Raw genomic sequence first — 8,215 nt, forward strand, 5'->3', positions numbered from 1 at the left:
TGTTCAGTCTACTAATAAGCCCATGGAAGACATGCTCCATTTCCGTTATAGAGTTTTATTCTCTAACATTTCTTTTTGCTTCCTAGAATTTCCATCTCTGTTTACATTACCCATCTGTTCTTTCATGTTGTCTACTTTTCTCATTAGAGCCCTTAGCATATTAATCATAGTTGTTTTAAAATCATGGTCTGATCATTGCAAAAGCCTTGCCATATCTGAGTCTGGTTATGGTGCTTGCTCTGTTTCTTCGAACTGTGTTTTTTGCCTTTTTTTGTATGCTTTGAAATTTTTTGTTGAAAGCCAGACATTATATACTGGGTCAAGGGGACTCTTGTATATTGGTCTTTAGTATGAGATGCTACAAAGTAGAGTGAGGGGTAGCATTCTGCATTCCTATGATTAGATCTTAGTTCTTTAGTGAGCCTTTTCTCTTAGGCTGGAACTTCACAAGTGCTTCTCATCCCCTGCCTCCTCATCCCCATCTCCAACCTGCAACCAACCTTACATAAGACAGGATGGCTGGCTGGAGTTGTATGTTTTCTTTTTCCTTGGTCATTTGGGCTCTGATAAAACCCCAATAGATTAGGCTCCAGTAAAATAGCTTCTTTTGAGGACAGGCTTTGTTATGAACAGAGTACTCTGGTTTGTTTCAAAATGATTACTTTTCCTGGGAGAAGCCCAGGGAGATTTTTCTCTGATCTTTCCTGTGAGAACCTGGTAGAACTCCAAAAGATAAAACTCACAAAGTGAGGATACCTCTTGGTGTTTTCAGTTCACAGACTTGTCTACTCTGAGCCTCTAGCTAGTCATCAATAACATGTCCATTAAGTTGTGATTCTGTATTTGACTGAGTGTCTTTCCAATTTTAGGGGAAACGGTATCCTCAGGTTCCTGACAGATCAAAGAGAAGCTATTGATTTTCCCATTTGTTCATCTTTTTACTTCTTGTTAGGACAGTGATGACTTCGAAGGTATTTATGCGCCTGACTGCAAATTGAAGTTGGTTAGTTTTCAATGCCAATTTCTCTCAACAGCCATGGCAAACACATTTTTTGTTTGTTTCTATGTTTGAATTAGTTCTCCAATGATGAGTTGCTGCTCAGGCAGAAGTAATTGGTACTTGGTAAGTACTACTGAGGTAAGATCAACCTAGTTAAGAGGCTGAGCCTCACCTATGTGGGCCCACAAACTGGGTCTTTTCAGTGTTCTTGTACTGATGGAGCTCATACTTGCTGATTCGTAATAATTAAATGCACAAAAATTTGAGATGTGAATCAGAATAATAATTAATTGATTTTCTTAAGTGACATTTCTTTCTATACTTGAGATACTCAGGTCTTCTAGGCAGTCACTTCCAGATATCAGAATAAAGAAAAATGGATACACTTCAGAGCTTTTTCATCTTAGTGTTGAGACATGCTTGTGTGAGCTATCTCTACCCATAACAGAGTAAAATCTCTTTAGGGACTGGAAATTTTATATTGCCTTCATCCAATGTTAAAAGTGTAGTTTAATATTCTCAAACTCGAATACTTGTAACTAATTATAATAAAGACACCATTTATGGAATGATTCTTCCGTGCCAGAAACTATGCTAAACACTCAATCCTCACAAACTCTTTAGAAGTAAAATGATTACACTTTGGTAGGTTAGAAAAGTTAAATGGTTTAGTTGAGGTCACCCACCCAGTTAGTAAAACTCGGAGGCAAGATTCAAACACAGAGCTCTCTGAGCTGACCATACACCATATGGATTCTCAACAATTTTGGACTGTTTACTCAATTTTCATATAGACCAAACCCTATGTGTTAACACATTCTTTATTCTGATAAGTTGTTGTGCAACTAGTTGTAAATGATTCAGTGTTAGCTTTGGCCAATTAATAAAGGTGATTGTCAAGTTTTCCATGAAATTTTATAACCTAGAATTTTTAAACATATATAAAAAGTGTAGAGAATATTGTAATAAATACTTATGTATGTACCCTGAGTATTTTTATACATTAGTATCAGTCTATTGTCTACAAAAAGATTATTTTAAAATATAGATCATTCTGGTCACTCCTCAAAACTCCCAATTGCTTCCCACATCTAAATAAAAGCTCAAAATACCAATGAACCTCTAAGACCTAAACCATCTCTCTCTGTTAGCCTTCAGCCCATCTCCTACTATTTTCCTTTCCATTATTGATACTACAGACACCCAACCCTGCTATCCCTTGAAGATGCCACATACTTCCTGTCTCAGAGCCTTTGTGTCCACCACTCCCTCTATCCGTACCACTCTGATCTCAGTATAGTAATTAGGATTAATTTTAGTTGTAAGATGGTGGCATCAACAATATAAATGTTTATGTCTCATGTTCAAGAAATCTAGAGGTAAGCATTCCAGAGATAGTATAACAAGAACCCACATTCCTTCTGTCTTGTTGCTTTACTCTGAGTGGCTTCTATTCCCAGTCACCTCACAGTCCAAAACAGGGACAGGAACTCCAGTCATCATGTTTGGATTCCAGCCAATAGGAAAGAGGAAAGGGGAAAGGGCACTCTGAGTTTCTATGAAGTGTTGGGTAAAGGAGGAAATGGAAACATTTGATGTCTAAATACAATCCCATTTACTTTCATGGGAGCCTTCGAGGACAGTGACAAGGTGTTCTTTTAAACTGAACTTATTTCTAATCACCCAGCTAGTAAAAATATATTTGAGTTTAATCTTTTTGTACCACCTGTGGTCTAGGAGATTTCAGATTTCTTTTGTTTTAGCAATAGAAACCTTTTTAAAAATTAAAAATAAACATATGACTTCAATATAGAAAAATATTTATTATCATATATATGATAAAATTTCTAGTGTTTATGTATTAGAAAGTTAGTCAATGAAAACAAAGTATATTTGATGAGCACAAAAATGTGAGAAAGGTTTGTTAGAGTTGAAGAAAGCTTCTGAAATAAATTTATTTCTGCATTTGTTTTAGTCCTACAATATTGAGAAAAAACTGATTCACAAAGTAGTAGGTGAAAATAGTTTCATGTTTTTTATTGTTTTTCTTCTAACAATTTTATGATTTTCTCTGATTAAACAGAGATGACCACAGAAGATTTATTCCGAGAAAACATATAAAAATAGTCCAAGTTAACACTTAGGCTTCCAATATGTTAAAGTTTGATAGATACTACATGAAAGGGCACAGTATGATTTTATACAATTTCTTAAGTTTTTTAAACAAACAAACAAATGCTTCTCTCTGTATTTAGAATAAACATATTGTTATTGTTTTTTAAAACTGCTTTATTGAAATTTAGATACTATAAATTTTAACTGTACAGTTCAATGAAATTAGTAAATGTATAGAGTCATATAACCATTACTAATCCAGTTTTAGAAACTTTCTATCATTTCATAAAGCTTCCTGCAAACCTATGCTTACTGGTGCCACTCGTACCCCTGTCTTCTCTCCCTTTTCTTTCTTTACCTTCCAGCTGAGAAGAGTAGATGGTTTCCTGGAAGCTGGTGTATTAGTGTCTGTCTAAAACATCCATGGTATGTGTTCTTTTGAAAAATGTCTTAATATAGCTAAACAACTTTTAGTGAAAGATAAAAATTATAAGTGATTTTGTCATTGAGAGGACTTTGAGCTGATTAATTTTATGAACTGCGTAATAATGTATAATTGATATTGAAAGGTGTTATATGTCAAGCTGGAATGTTTCTATGGTCTTACAGTATAGTTCTTCTGATGTACAAAGTTTTCACTGTATAATAATATCTTGTTGATTGGCAAGTTGCAGATGACATTCTCAATGTCCTTTGATGCCCACTAGAAGGGGGACTTAAAATTCCCAACAAGATTGTGAGTATACTTGTCGGTTACGATACTTGGAATATTATTAAGTGAGTTTGCACACAGAATCCCATGTGTAGTCAAAGAACAACTACTGTCTTTCACAAACTCTAGGGTTCTCTGTTTTTGAGAGAATACTTGCTGCTCCTGTAAAATTGCTGCAAAGCTGGCCTTTGTCTCTCAGTAGAAGAGGCAACACTAACACAGGATTTTCCCCGCCTACTTTTGGCAGATTGACTCTGTGGATTTAAAACTCCCTTTTTTTGCAGCTGGTAAGGTGACAATGCTCTTTTGAAAAAAACGCAGGTGAGACCTATCCTGTAGTTGACTAAGCAAGTATAAACCAAACAGGCCCTAGGGTAGAGTAGCAGACCTCATTGATCAAGTGTTTGGTGAAAACAGGCAGCAGTTATGTTGAAATGTACTAAGGTCTATTCCTATAGCAGGTTGGAAAGAAGTGATATAAAGGATGGGTTTAGGCAAAAGCCCTTTGAGACTATAGAGGCTTCTTCCTTGACTAGCAAATGAGGGATCCCTACCAGTTGTGCAGGAGGGCCAGGAGTGGAGATCACATAGTTCTCTATTTCCCAACCTCATGTTGCAAGCCACTCTGACCTGACCACATTGTTCAAACAGGAGGAAGACCGAGAGGAAAGGCCCCTTGCTGAGATCTGTGCTGATCTCGCCGAGAACTTAGGACTGAAGTTCACCTAATGCATTCAACTCTACCTCTGACTCAGGTATTTCTCTTTTCAAGAACAAACAGGCCTATGGTAGGGGTTGAGGCCCTACTTTCTATCGCTAGAACTGGAGGATTTTATGCTCTGGTCAAAGTGTGTTGTGGATTTGATTGCACTTAAAATTGTCAGACTTATTAGCTCTTAGTGACAGTGGGATACAAGTTGCTGTGGTTCTGAGAATTTCCCCTTGGCATAGTCGAAACTTACTTTGGATGTGGACACAAATCTCAATTGGACAATGGACTGATGCAAGTGTATGGGTAAACTCTTTGAGCCAATATATACAAGATGTTGTAACTGATTATTGCTAAATGCATTATATTAAAAGTTATGGTTAAAAAAAATTACTCATGCCTATTTGTAGTTATTCTCCTTTCCCACTCCAAGGACAACTAATCAATCTGCTTCCCGACTCTATAGTTTTGCCTTCTCTAGGCATTTCATTAAATAAAATCCTACAGTCTTTTTGTCTGGCTTCTTTTACTTAGTATGTTTTTGAGGTTCATCCAACTTGTTGCATGTATCATTCATATTCCTGAACAGTATTCTATTGTATGGATAAACCAGATTTTGTTTATCTACTCATCAGTTGATGGACATTCAGGTTGGTTTCAATTCTGGGTTATTATGAATAATGCTACCGTAAACATTTGCTTACAGGCCTTTGTGTGAATATATGTCATTATTGCTCTTGGACAGATTCTAAAGAGTGAATTTGCTGAATCATAGGGTAAATTTATTTATTTTTTTTAAGAAACTGCTAAACTGTTTTCCAAAGTAGTTGTACCATTTTACATTCCTACCATCAATGTACGAGTATTCCAGTTTCTCCACATCCTCTCACCAAAACTTGTTAGTGTCTTTTTTATTATAGCCATTTTGGTGGTGTGAAATAGTATCTTATTGTGATTTTATTTTGTATTTCCCTAACAGCTAATGATGTTGAGCATAATTTCATGTGCTTATTGGTCATTCATATATCTCTGGTGAAATGTTTATTTAAATCCTTTGCCCTTTTTTTTTTAAATGGAGTATTTATCTTCGTGGTATTGATTTTGTAAGTGTTCTTTATGTAGTCTAGATATAAGTTGTTCTTCTAGCCTATAAATTTTTAAAAAGGCATATACAATATTTATATTTTTTATTTTATTTACCAAATGGAGCCAAAACATATAAATATTTTTATTTATATATTGGGGAAAAAATTCATGCTATGAATACAAGTTGTTTATCAGATACATGATTTGCCAATATTTTCTCTCAGTCTGTTGCTTATCTTTTCATTTTCTTAATGGTTAGGATATTTTTTAACATAACATTTATATGAAAGGTTTGTAGATTCCTTGAAGCCTCTCCTTGGTACCGCAGGGTTATCAGACCACAGTTCGAAACCCACTGCCAATGAGCATTTCAGTGGCATCTAAACTCAGCAAACTGTGTAAGTCATCTTCAGCAGAATCATAAATCAGTGGAGTTGGAAGAGACTTTATAATTAACTAAATGCTCTTATGATTTTATAAATTAACTCCTGCCTGTTTGAACGCTTTACTTGCATGCCAGTATGTAAAGTTTGATGGAGCATTGGAGGCATAGCTTAGATTTGAGGACAAACAAAACATCAGAAGTCGTGAGTTCAGCCTAGGCAGGAGTACAAAGTGGGAAAATATTTATTTCCTGATAAGACTGAGAATTTATTTGCTGGCTTACGATAAATAAATTTAGGCATCAAAGCAAAGTGAGGAAGAACTCTGAACTCTGTAGAAACCAGATTTTAATAATAGAAATCTACCTCAATGACTTTTGTATTAAATAATAACAAAGAAAACAATACTCATTCTGTTAAGGAAATTTGTATTGTGTTCAGAATATAAGGGCCAACTTTGCACACTTATCTCAAACTACCCCATGCCTCCTTTGCACTTATGATATATGTACATTTCTTTTTGTATACCCCTTTAACCTTACCTCATTTGTTCATTTAACAATGACTTTATGAAGAATCTACCATACAGCTAAAAAAAAAAAAAAAAAAAATCTGGCCTTAAAAAGTAATTTATACTCTCATAAAGAAAATACAAAAGTAAGTAGTTATAAAATTATGGATTAAGTACTATAACTTATTTTATAAGTAGATATAAGTATAAAAATAATACCATGAAACCAAAGTTGTTTCTTTGAAAAGATCAAAAAATTGACAAACCTCTAGCTACATTGACTAAGGAAAAAGTAAAGACATTACTACTGATTTTATAGAAATAAAAAGTATTATAAGAAAATACTGTGAATGATTATCAATAAATTGGATAACTAGATATGATGGACAAATTTTTAGAAAGATACAATCTGCCAAAACCAATTCATAAAGAAATGTAAAATCTGAATAAACTTGAATAAATCTGAATCAGTAATCAAAAACCTCCCAAAAAAGAAAAGCAATGGACCAAACGAATTCATAGGTAGAGTCTACCAAATATTTAAAGAACTAACATCAATCTTTCTGAAGCTCTTCAAAAAAAGTGAAAAGAACACTTCATAACTCGTTCTGTGAGGTCAGAATGTCTTTCTTTGTCTCTTGTTATAGGCTTTGTTTTAAAATCTATTTTCTCTAGTACAAATATTGCTACCCCAGCTTTAAAAAATTTTTTTTCCATTCACATGAAATATCTTTTTCCATCCCTTTACTTTTACTTTATGTGTGTCTTTCGATCTGTAGTAGGTCTCTCATAGACAGCATATGTATAGGTCTTGTTTATCCATTTAACTACCCCATGTCTTTTGATTGGAGCATTTAGTCCATTTACATGTAAAATGGGTACATAGTTATTGTCATTTTATTATTCATATTTGCGTTCTTTTTTCCCTTTCTTCTTCTTAAAAAGTTATTATAACTAGTGTTCACCAGGTTAGTGCAGATTCAGATTTGTCCATGTAGTACTCAACACAGGAAATATGATGCCTGCTTGCCAGCTACACAAGAGGACTACTTAACACAGGGATTATGGCACTTGTCCCTCCAGCCCATGCCTGAAGCCACTCAACTCATTCTTTCCCTCTGTCTCTGGCACCTCCCAAGTTACTGTCTCTCCACCGGAGCCAAAGGTGAGTGCCTGGATATGAGAGCATCTGTATGTGGGCCCTTTAAGTCTATGGCCATGCCACTCTGAACAAGCCCAATCCCATCTGATCTCAGAAGCTAAGCAGGGTCGGGCCTGGTTAGGACTTGAATGGGAGACCACCTAGGAAGACGAGGTGCTGTGGGTGTAAAAAATGAAAAAAAAGAAAAAAAGAAAAAGGATTGTAAACTGACAAGGTCCTTGCAATCTGTGAGGTCAACCAAGGGTTGCCTCGCCTAAAAAAAAAAAAAATTGGTATGTATGTGGGCCCTTTAAGAGGAATGCCTAGGTTTCCTACAGCCTTCTGTCTTACCTGAATGGACATAATCCCTGCTGATTTTCAAAGCCAGATGTTGTGAGAACTCCTCTTCTGGACCCTGGTCCTCTGGTGTGAGGCTGGGAACCCTCACTCTTCACTGGGGACCTCTGCAGCCAACATACCCCTCCCAATTCTCATATGGGTGTGAGACCAGCCCATTTTACATTTCCACCCCTCCTACCAGTCTCAATGTGGCTTATT

General features: G+C 35.5%; 1 pseudogene; it reads left to right on the forward strand.

Moving 5' to 3' along the window:
* Window positions 1-7,724: 7,724 nt before the first annotated feature.
* On the forward strand, window positions 7,725-7,843 carry LOC111737297 (annotated as a pseudogene).
* Window positions 7,844-8,215: the final 372 nt, after the last annotated feature.

The sequence above is a fragment of the Pteropus vampyrus genome, unplaced genomic scaffold, assembly GCF_000151845.1.
Source record: "Pteropus vampyrus isolate Shadow unplaced genomic scaffold, Pvam_2.0 Scaffold25, whole genome shotgun sequence".
NCBI classification, from domain to species: Eukaryota; Metazoa; Chordata; class Mammalia; order Chiroptera; family Pteropodidae; genus Pteropus; species Pteropus vampyrus.